The 19,595-nt window shown below is 46.4% G+C and overlaps 1 protein-coding gene across 2 annotated transcripts in view; it reads left to right on the top strand.

The window, feature by feature from the left end:
* Positions 1-340: 340 nt before the first annotated feature.
* SQOR (sulfide quinone oxidoreductase) overlaps positions 341-19,595 on the top strand; it is a 57,120-nt gene continuing 37,865 nt past the window's right edge. Inside the window, exon 1 of one of the 2 annotated variants that reach the window (XM_030814135.1) lies at positions 341-561. The gene's annotated coding sequence lies outside the window, so the exon portion shown is untranslated. Of the gene's footprint in view, positions 562-15,682; positions 15,700-19,595 lie in introns of those variants that run through there. The other variant, XM_030814136.1, reaches the window with a different exon arrangement.

Raw genomic sequence — 19,595 nt, 5'->3', positions numbered from 1 at the left:
TTCTCTGTGAAAGGAGCGCGGGAATACCTGTGTTTCTGGGCAGCTGTGGGAACCTGGTGAGAAGCCCAGGGCACATAGGAGGACCCAGTGGGAACAGCCCGAGCCTCTCTGCACAGCGCCCCGCCTCCGCTTTTGCCTGCCCTGATGACAAAACGCTGTTGGCACCCAGGGGCGGAAGCGTCAGGTGGCTTCAGTGTCCTCCGCCAGTGCGCCCCAGCCCCCAGCCTGCGGGGCCGCCCTTCAGGGCGCGCAAGGGGCGAGTCTGCCCAGCTGGCAGTGCCCCAGGCCAGATGGACGCTTGCTCCTGGTTCTGTGCCCCGTGAGCGCTCAAAGCCCTGATGTGTGCACTGACCATGGTGCCTGGGCTGCGGCGCCGGGCGGGGCACGGCGGAACTTTTCGGGACCTTTCCTGGGGGGAGCCTCGCTTTCCCCGCCTCCAGCCTCCGCCCGGAGGGCCGGGAGGGCAGGCAGGCGGGGCCCCAGTCCAGGCCTTGAGACCCAGAAGGGAGCGGTGGTTTTTGCTGCGCCAACGCAGTGTCCGAAGGCTCCGCTCACGCCTGGGTAAGAGGCATCCGCGGCCGATCTTTGGCCCTGGGCCAGCGGAGGGAGACTGGGCGGGGACAGCGACCACCACTGAGGCTGTTAGCTTAACTCGGTTTCCGCAGCTGGGACTCCGCAGACCCGGTGCGCCGCGCCCCAAGCTTTGCTTCCTCAACTCCGGACACCCGCAGCTTTTGCTGCCCTTGTCTGGAACCCGGGTCTTGGGACGCTTGCTTCCTTCTCGGAGTGTCAGGGCCTCAGGGCCGCGGAGAGGCCAACCCGCGAGGGGTTCTTAAAAACCGAAGTATCCGTGGTCTTGGTGTGCGGACGTTTCTGGCGCCTTCCACCTGTTGACTGTCACTCGGCACCGTCCTGGAACGGGAGTGGGTGCTCGGCGTCCGGGGGCCAGGGAGTGACACAGTCATCCACCGACACTGCGCGTGGGACAGAGGGGGCGCTCGAGGGGTCGGCTGCAGCTGAAACCTGAAGGGGAGAGGATTTAGGGCACCTGCTTAACAGGAATTGGTGGACAGGGAGAAAGGGCCTTCTGGTGGAATCTGGGCTCGTTTCCTTTCCTCTTCATCTCTCTTTTATTTATCAAAATTCCAAACTGGCTTTTTGCTCAAAGACACCGAGCAGAACCCCTGGCTTTGCCTGCGCTGCCCATTGCTGTAATGCAGGGCTCTGTTCCATTTTTGTGGTGTGCACCCCTTTGGCATTTCTGGGAAGGCTAAAGACTCTCTCTCAGAACAATACTTTTTTTTTGAGACAGAGTCTTGCTCTGTCGCCCAGGCTGGAGTGCAGTGGCGCGATCTCGGCTCACTGCAACCTCCCTCCCGGGTTCAAGCGATTCTCCTGCCTCAGCCTGCCGAGTAGCCGGGATTACAGGCGCAGCACACCTGGCTAATTTTGGTATTTTTAGTAGAGGCGGGTTTCACCATGTTGCCCAGCTGGTCTCGAACTCCCGGCCTCAAATGATGCGCACACTTTGGCCTCCCAAAGTGCTGGGATTACAAGAGTGAGCCACCGCGCTGGACCCAGAACAATGCTTTTTTAAAGGTATAAAACAAAAGGAAGAGTATTATAAAGGAAACCAATTGCAAAACACTTGTCAAAACATTAAAAGAATTTATGATATGGTAATATATATGTCTTTAAAAAACGAATGCATTATTTAATAACAAGGTTATTAAATAACAAGATCTAGCAGTGGATTAAATAGTTACCATAATTTTGAAGTAGTAAAGAACATAAACAATTATTTCAAGATATAGGTAACACTTGTAAGAAAATATCTGTAATTTCTTTCTTTTTTTTGAGATGGAGTCTCGCTCTGTCACCAGGCTGGAGTGCAGTGGCGCGATCTCGGCTCACCACAACCTCTGCCTGCCGGGTTCAAGTGATTCTCCTGCCTCAGCCTCCCGAGTAGATGGGACTACAGGTGCGTACCACCACGCCCAGCTAATTTTTGTATTTTTAGTAGAGACAGGATTTCACCATATTGGCCAGGATGGTCTCGATCTCTTGACCTTGTGATACGCCCACCTTGGACTCCCAAAGTTCTGGGATTACTGGCATGAGCCACTGCGCACGGCCAATATCTGTGATTTCTATTGGTGACAAAGTCTTAGTACTGCCAGTACTGCTGTGGTTTGTTGGCTACATACATAATTGAAGTAAATGTTAAATTTCAGTTAGATACTAGAGAAATAAAAGATGTAAATATTAAATATCCGTAAAAATAAAGATGTAAAATATTTTTCCATCTAAGTTCTTGGGTCCGGGTTAAGATCCTCTGATAGTAGAAAGGGCGCTGACCAGATGACTTGGCTTCCGGGCTTGACACTTCCATTGACATTTCCAAGGCCCATTGTAACCTTGGCTTTTTTTTTTTTTTTTTTTTTTTTTTTGAGACGTGGTCTTGCTCTGTCGCCTAAGCTGGAGTGCAGTGAGGTGATCTCCGTTCACTGCAACCTCCTCGCAGGTTCGAGCAATTCGCCTGCCTCAGCATCCCTAGTAGCTGGGATTACACCAGCCGCCCACCACTACACCTGGCTAATTTTTGTATTTTTTGGTAGAGACAGGGTTTCACCATGTTGGCTAGGCTGGTCTTGAACTGCCGACCTCAAGTGATCTGCCCTTCTCTGCTTCCCAAAGCAGCCACCACGCCCAGCCTAACCTTGGCTTTTGAATTTCATTGAGCCTCGGCTTCTTCATTGTACAGTGGAGATAATAACACCTTCCCAAGTATTTAAGGCACCCAGCACTGCACTTGGTGTAGAGGGCTGAAGTAGGTACCATTTATCAGAACTTATCTGTATCCCTCCCAAGCTTATGGCCTTATATCCCCAAGCCTGGGGAGGTACTCAATATTTATTGAATGAATAAGTGGGTTAGAAAGGGTTGCTTGTGACTAAGTCCAAAAAACAAAATTCGTTAAGGAGACAGCTGGTGGTTTGGGAAATGACTTTGTTTAAATTTGGGTCTTTTTTTTTTTTTTTTTTTTTCTGGCTGGACAAATATATAAACACATCTGGAATGGGAATGCTTGAAATGTCAGTCAGGGCCCAGGGTCTGTGTGTGCGTGTCTGTGTGGCTGGTGTTCTGCCAGTGAAAATGAAACTGAGTGTTGAAAGGAAACCGGATTCCTTTGCAGAACAGTTTCTCCTCCATGTTGCCTGTGTCTAGATTTGTTAATCCAATGTGTTGTAACACAGGAAATGTCTTATAAAGAATGAAGACAGACCCATGACAAGGCATTTCTGGGCATAGATGTACTTTTTTCTTCTCTTTTCACCTTTCCCTGCTCCACTATCTACTATATAACTCCTCTTTGACTCTGAAGACTTGGTAAATAGGAGCAGTTTGGATAGCTTATGAAAAGCTGCCCAGACCTGGCTGGAAGCCAACTAGTTCTTCTTAATCCCAGCCTTAAAAATCTTTGTAACCCCAGATGTAGATGGTAATAACAACAAAGAAAAGTAGATCTAGCCAACCATCCCTGTGATTTACATTGAGAAAGTGCTAAATTGGGACAGGAGGTAGAGAACTTTGTGGAAAAAAACAAAACAGAACAAAAAAACCCTTGGAAATTTAGAACACACCGGGACTATCTATGTCTATAACTTTGGGAAGGGCAAATACTGGTGTTATGGACTCACCAAATTCATATATTGAAACCCTAACCCCCAGTATCTTAGAATGTGACTGTATTAGGAGATAGTGCCTTAGTTAGAAGTGGTGGTGAGCACCTGTAGCCCCAGCTGCTTGGGAGGCCGAGGTGGGAGAACTGCTTGAGCTCAGAAGTTCGAGGCTAGCCTGGGCAACATAGCAAGACCTTGTCTCAATAAAAGAATAATTAGCCAGGCATGGTGGCTCACGCCTGTAATCCCAGCATTTTGGGAGGCCGAGGTGAGCAGATCGCTTGAGGCTGGGAGTTTGAGACCAGCCTGGCCAACATAGAGGAACCCTGTCTCTACTAAAAATTCAAAATATTAGCTGGGTGGGGTAGTGTGCACCTGTAATTCTAACTACTCAGGGGGCTGAGGCATGAGAATCGCTTGAACCTGAGAGGAGGAGGTTGCATTGAGCCAAGATCATCATGCCACTGCATTCTAGCCTGGGCAACAGAGAAAGACTCTGTCTCAAAAAAAAAAAAAAAGGATAATTAAGTTAGGTCATTAGGATGGAGCCCTAATCCAATATGAATAGTATCCTCATAAGAAGAAGACTCGTCAGGAGCACACGTGCACAGAGAAAAGGCCACGCAAAGGCACGGTGAGAAGGTGGCCATCTGCAAACCAGGGAGAGAGATCCCAGGAGAAACCAGTGTCGTCAGCACCGAGGTCTTGGACTTTCAATCTCCAGAACTTTGAGAAAATAAATTTCTGTTCTTTGAGAAAATAAATTTCTGTTCTAGACTTCATCTAGTCTACAGTGTTTTGTTATGGCAGCCCTAGAAAATTAATACAACTGGTTCTACCAAATGGACAATTGGTTTAAAAAAATGGCTACAACTAGGCACCATCTCTTTTAAGTCATGATCCCGACATGTCCATCACTTGCTCTTAGGATCTCTTACCCAACCTATGCAGAAGAGTCTCCCATGTACTTTTCTTCTACAGACACCATGTGTGGTCCGTAGGATCCTGCCTGAAGTTGTTAAAGCCATATTCAGCTTCATGATTTTGACTCTTAGGAAAAGAAAAACTTGGCCTCTTCAGCAAGTGACCTAGGTTAGCTGTTGTGCCATGTACATAGTAAGTACTTTATAAATGCATGGTGGGTGATGGGTGATGCTGTTGATGATCATCCTTAAATACCATGGGGTGACTCCCTTTTGATCATAATGAATCTCCACGTTTTGGCCCTAGCCCAGCCCTCTGGGAACTTTCATTCCGCCTAGCTGGGAACCAGCAGCTCTGGCCCTAGCTACATGAATGGAGAGAAAATGCTATGTCTTTATGCTGGTACCAATTCCTGACTCTTGGGAGGGAGGGCTGCTTCTGGAAGTGGGGATTGTGGTGATTTCACTCTATGATAACTTTCTTATATCTTTGGCTATTTGTTCTCAGGTAGCCCATGATGACTCCATAGGAAAATGATGTGTTTTAATAACCACCATGTTTGGAGTATAGATTGTGAGAGCTCTTCAAGACAGTGCTGGGTCTAGTAAATGTGGTTTTGTGTTTCTGTGAGCGCGTAAATGATGCTTGAGATGGATGAGGGGCCATCTGAGTTTGGAGGAAGATCATGGGCCTTTCAAGGTCTAGGTGGTCAAATCCAAGCTTGTTTTGAATCATTGAGTAAGAAAGGTCTTTAGTGGCAACTAGACACATCCACTTATTTTACACTCAGGGAAATGGACTCAAAATGGCTAAATGACTATCTCATGGTCTCACAATCTCTATTTCCTCACTTATAAAATGGGGATAATAATTCCCACCTCTCTGGTTTTTGTGAGTAATTATGTAAAGTGCATAGCACAATGCCTGTCACATATCAAGACTTCCACAAATGGTTTGGGGACTTGCGGGGAGAGATTGAGAGGGGTGGTCTCCATTCTAATTATGTTCCAGACCTGCTTATTAAAGCCTTGTTATTCTTTGCCACAAAAATTCACATCTCTCATCGATCTAAGGAGTTATTAGAACAAGTGTCCCCGTTTGAAAGCCTGCTTGTGAACTTCCATTTTCCTTTTCTCATTTAGAGGATAGCAAAGTTTTAGAGAAGCAGGGGACCTTTGATGCCACCCAACCTGATCCTTTATTCCATTGATGAAGAAAGCATGGCCCGAAATGGGTCAGGATGAGCTGTACCTAGCACTCCCTGGACTGTGGTCCTGGGTCTCTTGACTCTTGATATGCCCTCAGACAAAGCTTCACCAGGAATGGGTCAGTGTCATGTAGCTGGACACAGGGGAGACGTGAGCTGTCTACACCTCATTCTGTTTCAACTATTAAAGGATTGAGTTTAGAGTCTCTCCAACTATGTCCAAATAGCAAATGTATACCTTGTAATTAAAGAGTGTTTTCTCATTATGGTAAGACCTCACACACTGGATTCCAAGGAATGATATACTTGAGTGAAATGGCCAGTCCGGTTTACAGTGAACTCCTTGCATTTGAGACTCTGAGTGGAAATCCCAGTGCTCCTGAGGCTGATGAGTAATTTTAATGTGGTTATTTAACAAACTCAGGAAAACAAGTTCATCCCTGTTGTGTGACTGGGAGTACATTGATTCCACATCAGGCTTCTTTTTCCAGTGAGTCATGTCCTACAGTCTGCAGATGGGCACACACAGGCATGTACAGACTAGAAAGGAAACCTGAAAATTACCTGACCAGAGGCCAACTATGAGTGGTGGGGTTGAAGGGGAGTTAAGTTGTGCTTATTTATGTACTAGAACGTGAGAAGTCAGGCTCCCACTGGCTACAGCAAGCAGAAAAACAAGGTGTTCTTTTGTTTTCTTTTTCCCTATATAATTCAGTCAAAACTGTTAACTTTCAGTTGAAATAATCCAATTGACTGACATATTTTTTCTTTCCTGGAATCTGAATGCAAGCATTTTCCTTATGTAAATATAATTTTTGTTTTCTGCTTAGCAATTTTATTGGTTTGGTGAAATTGTCAGTTCTCTTGTTGTAAGGCGTTCTCTGATTGTAAAATAAGCATAGGCCAGGGTAATTTGTAGGAAATTTCTCAGGAGCAAAGGGAGCCACTGTTTCATTGTAAAGTCCTCATTAGCAACTCTTAATCAGTAACTCTGCAAAGAAAATTCCGACAGTTTTGCCCCTGAAGAGTGAGGGAACTAAAGAACCCCAGTGCAATTCCCAGTCCTTGAATCATCAGAGAGCTATATAGATTGTTCCTGTTTCCCCGATGACTCAGTCCTGGCCCACTACTGGTGTACTTGCTTCACAGCTTAATATTTAAACAAATGTTTGGATTTATAACAGCTCCAGAGGGAGAGTTTCAACATTGCCCTGCAGGCCTAAGTGAAGATTGCTCCATTTTCTTTATTTGTTAACAATATAGTAATCCAGTTCCTGAACACACAGGCAAGAGTAGCACTGCCATAACTCAAGAGGAGGTGTGCCAAGAGGAAGAGCACAGCCGCTATCCTTTCTCGGAACAACACTCATTCAGTTTTCAAGGGGGGTGCTTTCCTTCTCCCTCACAGTGCCTTGGACCTTTAATCCACTTTGAGTAATTCTAGTATTGCTTACTTACATCCTGTCTTCATTATATTCACCTGAACAAGTGGATATAATGTCATCGTTCACATTCTTCCTTCTTCTTTATCCCCTCTAGCTGATTGTCGCAAAACTGTCAATGTGTGTCTCACATTCACACCCTTCATCTCTGTTCCCATTGCCCAGACCCCGCCCTCACTGTGCCTGAATTTCTGAAACAGCCACTTAATGGATCTTCATATTCCTGGTCTTTCCTGTTATAACAGACAGACTGTTCTTACCCATCACTGGCTGTGCAGTGCCTAGCACAATGCCTGGCATCTAGTAAACACTCAAAAATGCTGAACTCAACTGAATTGCTCCAATTCAGCCTCTCAACTTCCCCTGGGGACTCTTTCTAAATCCAGTTTTATTAAGACCTTCCAAGGGCTCTCAGTGCCATTAGCAGTAACCACAGGCTGAAATGCACACCAGGGCTGAGCAGGTAACAAATGAACAACATAGGCTGAGTGGGGCTGGAGTGAACTGAAACCTTGTGCATGGTGGAGAAGACCAGTGACTGCTCAGCTCCAGCCAAGAGTTTCCATGTGAGAATGTGGGCTTAGTGTTAGAGGCCAAGAATCTGGAATATTTTTTGTCGAGATCTCCAAATTTTTTAATGTTGATGGCTAATTCAAAATTCAAGAAAAGCGCTGTGAGCCAAGCCAGCTCTGGCCTGCGCTTGGCCTGCAGGTTGCTGCTTTGTGACCCCTAGATCAAATTGCCATTGTCTAGGATTAAGCTCTCAGACCTAAACTTTAGTAACACATGCCTATCCAATCTCATTTCTCCCTCTTCCCAGTGCGCTAGACTGCCCTCCTTTATATCCACAGTTAGGAGATTCTCATTGCAAGTGATTCTACTTTCAAAATCTTGAACCCAACTGTCCAAAAGTAGCCCAAACAGGTCCCTGCCATAACTTCCCTTTTTCTGCTCACATAATTCCTTTTTCTTCAGCTGCCTAGATGTCAACTTTGACTTTTTTTTTTTCTTCCAGAAGTCTTTCCCACATCTCCCGAAATTATTCTCTCTTCCCAGCCTCTATCTTATCTGAATCTTTGTTTGCATTTCTAATGCTAACACCTAATTCAGGAGCTTATTGCTCACACCTGGACCACTCCAATAGTCTCCTAACTGATTTGTCAAAATCAGCCCATGTGAAACTGGTTTTGTTTCTCCTCCAACAGGAGGGTTAATTTGTTCCAACACCAGAAGATTCTCCTACTCAAAGCTGCCCCTTTGTGCGATCACTTTCCAGAACTTTGTTTTCCCATGTAAAGCCTCAATGCCCTAGCTAAAAGAGTGGGAGGGGGCCAGGCCTGGAGAAATTACTGTCTCTCAGCATGCATCCTTATATATAGTAGGCGCTCAATGAGTACTCGTGGAAACATTCTTTTTTCTTTTTGAGGTGGAGTCTTGCTTTGTCGCCCAGGCTGGAGTGTAGTAGTGTGATCTCGGCTCACTGCAACCTCCGCCTCCCAGGTTCAAGCAATTCTTCTGCGTCAGTCTCCCAAGTAGCTGGGACTACAGGTGCACGCCACCACGCCCGGCTAATTTTTTGTATTTTTAATAGAGACAGGGTTTCACCACGTTAGCCAGGATGGTCTCAATCTCCTGACCTCATGATCCGCCTGCCTCAGCCTCCCAAAGTGTTGGGATTACAGGCGTGAGCCACCATGCCTGGCCTGGAAACATTCTTAAACAGCAGCAGAATTGTGACCATGCAGATTTCATGTAAGTCTATTTCATAAAGATACTCTTACATATTTAGCATAGCTAAATTTTAAGTAATTTAATCGTGTATCATTTGTGCAGGTTAAAATTCTCCTAATAAAAATTCAGCTTAGATTATGTTTCCCGATTTTCAGTTCTGCAAACTTAGCCCCTGTGTGATTGAGACAAATTCAGTGTAGGCATAAAACTGAATTTGCACATAGACTTATATGCTGCAGAAAACTTGTTTCTCACCTTCTTTTCTGAGCACTTCTGGCTGATGCTGTCCTTTATCAAGGTTAAATGGATAAAATAGATGTGAAGATTTTTCTTGGTGGAGAAGATACCTTAAGTTTCAATAGAATGGAGAATAGTATATGACAAAGGAAAGGAAGGCCACGTGCTGCTTCTTCTAGAGCGGTTACTGCATTAAAAACTCAAACTGTAGCTATGTTAGTTGCAAAAATTTAGCTCAATCACCCACATAATTGTAACATTCTTCGGTAATATGTAATTAAATTGCATTTTAGAGACGGCGTCTTTTTTTTTTTTTTTCATTTTTGAGACGGAGTCTTGCTCTGTTGTGCCCAGGCTGGAGTGCAGTGGCGCGATCTCAGCTCACTGCAACCTCCGCCTCCCAGGTTCAAGCGTTTCTCCTGCCTCAGCCTCCTGAGTAGCTGAGATTACAGGCACCTGCCATCATGCCTGGCTAATTTTTGTATTTTTTAGAGACAGGGTTTCACCATGTTGGCCAGGCTGGTCTTGAACTCCTGACCTCAAGTGATCCACCTGCCTCGGCCTCCTAAAGTGCTGGGATTACAGGCGCGAGCCACCGCACCTGGCTTTTTAAATGCCGCCTGACAGTTTAGTGGATATGTGAGGAGAAGAAGCCGAGCAAAAATTTGTTAAACATGTAAAAACTTCCATCTGACTGAATAGTTGGCACATGCATTTTAATCTAGATGTATTACAATGTATCTGGGATTTGTTTTAATCAAGTATGGTGAGGCCAACAGATCAGGAGGTGACTGCCATGAAGGAATAAGCTCTTACATTTCCCTAGAAACAGGAGGCATAACACCCCACATGGGGCCGTATGGGAAAGCACCTGTGTAGGTCAGGGGGCAGAAAAAGTGAGGGGAAAGAACAGGCAAAAGACTGTATTGTGAGGCAGGGGAAAGGGCTGGCCAGGTTTGGGATTGGCTAGTTTGAATAATTTTAGAGTGCTCCAGGGTGCATGAGCTGCCTGTAGTCGTAGTTGTCTGATTCCTGACCCTGGAATAATCAGGGCAGAGGAAAATTGCCTCTTGGAGTGTAAAAGCCAGATAGAGGAGGTAGTTCAGAATATGGCTCTGGATTGATTGGTTTACATATCAAAGGTGTGGTCATAGGCAAGTCAGGCAAGCCATTTACCATCTCTCAGAGTTAGCTAGTCCTGGGAGGGGCAGTCTCTCTGGGATTAGCAAGGCCCCAAAATGTCAAACCGTAAAAAAATACAGACAATTAAAAACAGAATTAATACAGCAGAACTCAGAATATTGACAGGAAGGGGAAACAGTCAGTTGCCTTCCTGGTTTCATGAAGCATTTAATGCAGTGCCATTGATATGTGCTGTAAATATTATTGGACACATTACTTGCATGTATTTCAGATTAAGAGGAGATCATGCTAAGGATCTCATTTATGGGCTAATGTTTGGCATTTTCTTGGCACCCAAAGTCGTGCTAGTCAGGTGACAGTAACAGTTTCCTTTCTGAGATATTTTTAGATTTAGACCTGCCTTCTTAGAGTTTAAGTCAGAGGGTGTGATGGTTAATTTTATGTTCCAGTTTGACTGGGCTATGGGGTGCAGAGAAATTTGGTCAAACGGTATTCTGGGTGTGCCTGTGAGGGTGTTTCCGGATGAGAGTAACATTTGAATGGGTAGATTGAGCAAAGCAGATTGTCTTCCCCAATATGGGTTGGCCTTACACAATCAGCTGAAAGCCTCAATAGAACAAAAAGGCTAACACTCCCATGAATGAGAGACAATCAGCCCTCCCTGCCCGAGTGTCTTGTTGGTGGGACATCGGATATTCTCCAGTGTTGAGACTCAACTGAAACAGGGCTTGTCCTGTGTCTTGAGCTGGCCTTGAGACTGAAACTGTACCATAGGCTCTCCCGGGTCTTCAGCTTGCTGACTACAGATTTGGGAGTTAGCTTCTATAATCTTGTGAGCCAGTTTCCAGGAATGTCCTTCATGTAATAGGGAAATGATGATGTTTGCTTTGGTCGCCTCCCTCATTCCTTTCACCTCCTCCAGTTAAATCTTGTTTTGACCCTTTATTGTCTGTGGGTGCAGGGAGTTTTCGCATGTTCCAGGAGGTAGCCAGGTTGTAACTAGCAAGCATTGCTATGTTTGTATTTCTGATACATTTTCTAAAAGAGATCTCAGAACAGAGGGTCCTGACTCACCAAGGATCCAGGTATTTGTTGTGATTTACTTTCTCACTCAAAATACATATCAGATATTGTATCTAATTTTGTATTTGTAATTTTGGGTTATGAAACCCCAAATTTGAAGCCCCAAACTGTATAGGCTTCAATGCCCATAAAACCCAGATCTGCCCCTGCTTAGAGGCCTGCCCCTCTAGGAGACAGCATGTGGGGCCACCCAGGGATACAGGACTCTTCTATTCTGCCCTATCGCAGCAGAGAGGCCATCCCTGGAGCTGGAAGGTGCAGACTGGGAATTGCTCCTTCTCTGAATTGCTAGCTCCTGCTAATGCCTGCATTGCTGCTGCAAAGGATATTCAGAAAAAGATGCTCGTCAGAAAAAGAATTCATGCTAGCTCTGGCCCTGCTGCTGATGCATTGTGTGAAACCCTTGAGTGACCTCGCCTCTTGGAACCTCAGTTTCCCCATTTGTAAAGTGATATCAATACTTCCAGTGTGGGCTCAGGTTTGGGCCCTGTGAATTGTAAAGCTCTATGCACACGGGAGGATGTATGATTATAAGTTGTGTTGCTATTACTTGTATTGCTAGTATCTTGCTATTATTGAAATATGCCCAAACCTTAACATTTCAGTGACTAAAGAACAAAACCAGTGTTCACTCTGACATACTGTTCTTTTGATTTTTCATTCATTCACTCGTTTTAAGTTTTTATTGTGTAAACTTTCATCAAACATGTACAAAAATAGACTGCCACAAGGAACATCCATATATATCCATCCACTGATTTCAAATTATTGCCAACTCATGGCCCATTTTGTTTCATCCACACCCCTACCCACTTACACCTCCTAAAACATTTTCAAGCAAATTCTGAGTCATTTCAACTATAAGAATCTCAGTGTATATTTCTAAAAGATAAAGACTCTTAAAAAATTAAATTAGTACTATTATTGTACTTTGCACTTCTCTGCCAAAAAAACTTAATTTCCTTCTTTTCAGTTTATTTAGTAAGCTAAAATTTAATAACAGGGAGGCCGAGGCGGGTGGATCACCTGAGGTCAGGAGTAGAAACTCCGTCTCTATTAAAAATATAAAAATTAGCTGGTGTTTTGGTGGGCACCTATAATCCCAGCTACCCAGGAGGCTGAGACAGGAGAATCACTTTAATCTGGGAGGAAGAGGTTGCAGTGAGCCGAGATCATGCCACTGCACTCCAGCCTGGGCAACAGAGTGAAACTCTGTCAGAACAAAACAAAACATATATTCACTCTCATCTCCCATCTCACTCCATGGGATTCAACCAAGCTACTTTAACTTTTTTTTTTTTGAGACAGGGTCTTGGTCTGTGGCCCAGACTGGAGTGCAGTGAGACAATCTCCACTCACTGCAACCTCCTCTTCCTGGGTTCAAGTGATTCTCCTGCCTCAACCTCCCTAGTAGCTGGGATTATAGGAGCACACCACCACGTCTGGCTACTTTTTGTATTTTTAGTAGAGATGGGGTTTCACGCTGTTGTCCAGACTGGTCTTGAACTCCTGAGCTCAAGTGATGCACCCACCTTGGCCTCCCAAAGTGCTGGGATTATTTTATTTTCATTCAAATTTAAAGTGGGTTGGGCCAGGCCCGGTGGCTCAGGCCCATAAATCGAAGCACTTTGGAAGGCCGAGGCGGGTGGATCTCTTGAGGCCAGGAGTTTGAGACCAGCCTGGCCAACATGGCGAAATGCCGCCTCTACTAAAAGTAGAAAAATTAGCTGGGCGTGGTTGTGGGTGCCTGTAATCCCAGCTACTCGGGAGACCTGAAGCAAGAGAATCGCTTAAGCCCAGGAGGCGGAGGCTGCAGTGAGTTGAGATCACGCTGCTACACTCCAGCCTGGGCAACGGAGCGAGGCTGTCTCAAAAACAAAATAAAATAAAATAATTTCAGCCAATAGGCATTTTTCTTGAATTATTAGATAGTTTGAATTAAGTTCTGTTGCTTAGTCATGTGACCTTAGGCAAGTTCTCTATCTCTACTCAAACCCTCAATTTTATCATCTGTAAAATGGGGATTGTATTATAAGGTTATGAGGAGTCTTTGAGACAGCACAAGTATAACTGATAAAAAATAAATGTTATTATTTCGATATAGTATTTTTTTTTTTTTTTTTTGAGACGGAATCTTGCACCGTCACCAGACTAGAGTGCAGTGGCACGATCTTTGCTCACTGCAACCTCCGCCTTCTGGGTTCAAGCGATTCTCATGCTTCAGCCTTCCCAGTAGCTGGGATAATAGGCAGGTGCCACCACACCCAGCTAATTTTTGTATTTTTAGGAGAGATGGGGTTTCACCATATTGGCCAGGATGGTCTCCATCTCCTGACCTCATGATCTGCCCACCTTGGCCTCCCAAAGTGCTGGGATTACAGGCGTGTGCCACCATACCCAGCCAGAATAGATTGTTTTCCTACCAAACCCTGTCTTCTGGATTTGAAATAAGAAAATACTTGGTTAAGAGGTGTAAATAACTGATAATAGCATTAGGGCTGACTTAATTAATTAAATATGCCCAGAAAGCCCAAGTGGGAGGGTTTAGTTGAGGAGGAGGAGGAGTTTTCCAACAGTCCCTCTACCTGGGCACCAGGTGTAAGCCTGACATGTGCTGTGTACACAGTGCTCACTCATGCCCTGAGACTGGAAGCTACAGAGATCCAGACCAACAGCTCACAGTAAGCTTGGGCCGGGTCTGGTGGGAAGAACAGGGTAGGCGACAAGAGCTGGAGACTGTTTGTTGACTGTTTTCCTCTTTGATTTTGGAAGTGTTCGACAAAGGTGATCTGTTAAAGGTTGACCCTGTGGTTATTGAAACCCAAAGCAGAGTGGGCCCAGCCTGGCCTAGGCTTGAGAGGAAACAATTGTAAGTCAAAGACCACTGTGTCCTCAAAAGCAAAAATAGCTGAAGGGTCGATGACAATCCTTGGCTTGGTGGATCTTTCATTAAGAATGCTCTGAGTAATTCTTGCTTAGCCAGCAGCTCTGAACTCTGCCAAGTGCCCTGGCTGCTCACAAACCATGTCATGTGACATAAGATTTAGGAAGCTTTTGACACAGGCAGTCTGTATTGCTTGTTCAGGAAGGGCTGTAGTGGAAAGGTATGAAGTCCTAAAGACTTGTCCAGACCAGGTCTGGAACCAGGGGCCAGTGATGGAAGTAGGGGATGCCCAGTCAGCTGTCTTATCTTTCAGTCAACAGGGACTTTACTTCTCCAGTTAGACTGCAGTCGTATCAAAGCATTCATTCCCATCCTTTGAAGTAGGGACACAATCAATTTAGAATAGAGAAATTTTAATCTAACTTAAAAGCATAATACTATTTGATTATAAAATATATTGCACGTGACATTTGGTAAATGAAAGTTAAATTTACCTTATTTATTGATGTTTTTCTTTTTCTTTCTTTCTTTTTTTTTTTTTTGAGACAGAGTCTTTTTCTGTTGCCCAGGCTGGAGTGCAGTGGCACAATCTTGGCTCACTGCAACCTCCACCTCCCTGGCTCAAGCAATTGATTCTCCTGCCTCAGCCTCCTGAGTAGCTGGGATTACAGGCACCTGCCTCCATGCCCAGCTAATTTTTTTTGTATTTTTGGTAGAGACAGGATTTCACCATGTTGTCCAGGCTAGTCTCGAACTCCTGGCCTGAGGTGATCTACCTGACTTGGCCTCCCAAAGTGCTGGGATTACAGGCGTGAGCCACTGCACCTGGCCTCGCTTTTTAGAATTGCTGGGGTAAGGGGGAATGAGAAGGTGGGACATGGGCAATTTTTATGTGTGTGTGTGTGTGTGTGTGTTTTTGAGACAGTCTTGCTGTCACCCAGGCTGGCGTGACCTCAGCCCACTGCAGCCTCTACCTCCCGGGTTCAAGTGATTTTCCTGCCTCAGGCTCCCAAGTAGCTGGGATTACAGGTGTGTGCCATCACACCCGGCTAATTTTTGTATTTTTAGTAGAGATGGAGTTTTACCATGTTTGCCAGGCTGGTCTTTAACTCCTGACCCCAAGTGATCCACCCACCTTGGCCTCCCAAAGTGCTGGGATTATAGGCATGAGCCACTGTGCCTGACTTTTTTTTTTTTTAAACCTTTGCAGTGTGGTCTGGCTCTGTCGCCCAGACTGGAGTGCAATGGCATGATCTTGGCTCATTGCCACCTCCACTTCCTGGGCTGAAACCATCCTCCTACTGTGTCCAGAATTGGTGGGTTCTTGGTCTCACTGACTTCAAGAATGAAGCCGCGGACCTCGTGGTGAGTGTTACAGTTCTTAAAGGTGGCGTATCCGAAGTTTGTTCCTTCTAACGTTCGAATGTGTTTGGAGTTTCTTGCTTGTGGTGGGTTCATGGTCTGGCTGGCTCAGGAGTGAAGCTGCAGACCTTCACGGTGAGTGTTACAGCTCATAAGGGCAGTGCAGACCCAAAGAGCCAGCAGCAGCAAGATATATGCCAAAGAACAAAAGAAGAAAGCGTCCACAATGTGAAAGAGGACCGGAAACGGCTGCCACTGCTGGTTGGGCAGCCTTCTTTTATTCCCTTATGTGGCCCCACCCACATCCTGCTAATTGGTCCATTTTACAGAGAGCTGATTGGTCTGTTTTATAGAGCGCTGATTGGTCCGTTTTGACAGGGTGCTGATTGGTGTGTTTACAAACCTTGAGCTAGACACAGAGTGCTGATTGGTGTATTTACAATCCCTTCGCTAGACATAAAGGTTCGCCAAGTCCCCACCGGGTTAGCTAGATGCAGAGTGCTGATTGGTGTGTTTACAAACCTTGAGCTAGACACAGAGTGCTGATTGGTTTATTTACGAACGAGCTAGACACAGATTGCTGATTGGTGCATTTACAAACCTTCAGCTAGACATGAAAGTTCTCCAAGTCCCCACCTGACTCAGGAGCCCAGCTGGCTTTGCTTAGTGGGTCCCGTGCCAGAGCCGCGGGAGGAGCTGCCTGCCAGTCCCGCACCACGTGCCTGCACTCCTCAGCCCTTGGGCAGTCAATGGGACAGGGCACCGTGGAGCTGGGGGCGGCGCCTGTCAGGGAGGCTCTGCTCGTGCGTCAGCCCACCGCGGGGGGGTGCTGGGGCATGGCGCGCTGCAGGTCCCAAGCCTTGCCCTGTGGGGAGGCAGCTGAGTCCTGGCGAGAATTTGAGCGCAGCGCCGGTGGGCCGGCACTGCTGGGGGACCTGGTGCACCCTCCGCAGCTGCTGGCCCATGCTAAGCCCCTCACTACCCAGGCCTGCGGCGCCGGCCTGCTGCTCTGAGTGTGGGGCCTGCTGAGCCTCACCACGCCCACCCGAAACTCGTGTTGGCCCGCGAGTGTTGCTGGCAGCCCCGGTTCCGCCCGTGCCTCTCCCTCCACACCTCCCAGCAAGCAGAGGGAGCTGGCTCCAGCCTGGGCCAGCCTGGAGAGGGGCCCCCACAGCGCAGTGGCGGCCTGAAGGGCTCCTTGAGCATGGCCAGAGCGGATGCTGAGTCTGAGGAGGCGCTGAGAGTGAGTGAGGGCTGCGAGGGCTGCCAGCACGCTGTCACCTCTCACTACCTCAGCCTCCGAGGTAGCAGGAACTACAGGCATGTGCCACCACACCCGTCTAATTTCTTTTTTTTGAATTTTTGGTAGAGATGGGGTTTTGGCATCTTGGCTATGGCTGGTCTCAAACTCCTGGCTTCAAGCAGTCCTCCCACCTGGGCCTCCCAAAGTGCTAGGATTACAGGCATGAGCCACTGTACCTGGCCTTGATTTTTAAGTGTATTTCATCTTGTAAGAATGTAGAGATGAAGTGGCTGCTTTCTCCTGTATCATTGGTAGTTAATTCTAATTCTTCTTCTCCTTCTCCTCCTCTTCCTTCTCCTTCTTCTTCTGTCTTTTTTTTAAAAACAGACTCTCACTCTGTTGCCCAGGCTGTAGTGCAGTGGCATGATCTCAGCTCACTGCAACCCCGGCCTCCTGGGTTCAAGCAATTCTTGTGCCTCAGCCTCCTAAGCATGTGCCACCATGCCTGGCTAATTTTTGTATTTTTAGTAGAGAGAGGGTTTTGATATGTTGGCCAGGCTAGTCTCAAATTCCTGACCTCAAGTGATCTGCCCACCTTGGCCTCCCGAGGTGCTGGGATTACAGGCGTGAGCCACCATGTCCTACCAGTAGTTAATTCTTATTTCTTAAAAAAGCTGTATGTTTCAGGCTATCTTCTGAGGAGACTAAGAAATCATATCAGATTTGTGCTCCTTGTTGACAGAAGTTTTCAGTTTTCTATTTCTTCTCTGCTGACTTTAGGGTCCAGTTTGGTCTTCCATTGATTGATTGATTGATTGATTGATTGAGATAGGGCCCCACTCTGTTGCCCAGGCTGGAGTGCAGGGGTGTGATCTCAGCTCACAGCCACCTCCACCTCTTAGGTTCAAGCAATTCTTGTCCCTTGGCTTTCAGAGTAGCTGGGATTACAGGCACGGGATACCATGCCCCACAGGTCCAGCTAATTTTTTCTAGTTTTTGTAGAGACGAGGTTTCACCACGTTGGCCAGGCTGTTCTGAAACTCCTGATCTTAAGTAAGTGACCCGCCCACCTCAGCCTCCCTAAAGTTTTGGGATTACAGGCATGAGCCTCCTTTTTTTTTTTTTTTGCCTTCTCGTTAAGATTGTGTGGCTGGCCGGGCATGGTGGCTCACACCTGTAATCCCAGAATTGTGGGAGGCTGAGGCGGGTGGATCACTTGAGGTCAGGAGTTCAAGACCAGCCTGGCCAACATGGTGAAACCCCATCTCTACTAATAATACAAACTTAGCTAGGTGTGGTGGCGGTCACCTGTAGTCCCAGCTACTCGTGGAGGCCAGAGGCAGGAGAATTGCTTGAACCTGGGAGGTGGAGGTTGCAGTGAGCCGAGATCCAGCCTGGGCGACAGAGCAAGATTCCGCCTCAAAAAAAAAAAGAAAAAAGAAAAAAAGATTGTGTGGCTGTTGCTTCCTTCAGTTGTATCTTTCTCTGCTTGTTGCTATAAACTTGGTTTAGGTCAATGTCAGAAATTCCTGTTGGTTCCTAAGTGATGTTTTCTGATGCCACTTCTAACATCAAATATATGTTCTCTTTTTCAATACCAATCAATACCAACTAGGTGCCCAATAATTCAATTCAGTTGTGGCATTAGCTCCTGGAGTTAGTGGAGGCCCCATAGTTTAAAGCTCAGTCCCACAAGACTGCCCTCACTTCAGATGCCAGCCAGGCAGGGCATCTGCTGCTGGCCCCAAGGGGACCCACACCTGTGTCTGGCTGACTACAAATTCCAAGGCTCCCATGATCCATCCTCTTCAGGTTCTATAATCAGCTAGAACTACTCAAAGAACTTAGGGGAACACTGTACCTCAGTTTACTGGTTTAGTATAAGGGATACAGCTCAGGAATGGCCATACGGAAGAGACATACAGGGCAAGGTAGCAGGGTGGTGCAGAGCTTCCAGGCCCCCTCTGGTCACACCACCATCCAGCACATCAGTGAGTTCACCAACCCGGAAGCTCTTGTCTTGTTGTCTAGCTCAATTTCCAGCCCCATTCTCCCTCCCAAGGTTGGAGGTGGGGCTGAGAGTTCCAACCCTCTAATCGTAGTCACATGTTTGGTTTTTCTGGTGACCAGCCCCCTCCTGAAGCCATCTAGGGATCCCACCTTGAGTCACCTTACTAGCATAAACTCAGGGACTCATTATGAAAAACAAATGACACTTCCATTACTCAGGTTATCCCAAGGGTTTTAGGAACTTGGAGCTAGGAACCAGGAACAAAGACAGAATATGTTTTATATTACACCATGGTTTAAAAGTGGCATTTAGGCTGGGTGGGGTGGTTTATGCCTGTAATCCTAGCACTTTGGACAGCAAGGCAGGCAGATTACATGAGGCCAGCCTGGCTAACATGGTGAAACCCTGTGTCTACTAAAAATACAAAAATTAGCCAGGCATGGTGGCATGTGCCTGTAATCCCAGCTACTCAGGAGGCTGAAATGGGGAAATCGCTTGAACTCAGGAAGTGGAAGTTGCAGTGAGCCGAGATCTCCCCACTGTACTCCAGCCTGGGTGACAGAGCAAGACTCAAAAAAAAAAAAAAAAAAAAAAAAGTGGCATTAAAAAATTATGATTCTGCATTATTGCCCTGGTTTGTTTCTG

This window comes from Nomascus leucogenys, chromosome 6 (genome assembly GCF_006542625.1).
Source record: "Nomascus leucogenys isolate Asia chromosome 6, Asia_NLE_v1, whole genome shotgun sequence".
NCBI classification, from domain to species: Eukaryota; Metazoa; Chordata; class Mammalia; order Primates; family Hylobatidae; genus Nomascus; species Nomascus leucogenys.
Note: the sequence above shows the minus strand (reverse complement) of the source record. Positions and strands in the feature narration are given on the sequence as shown.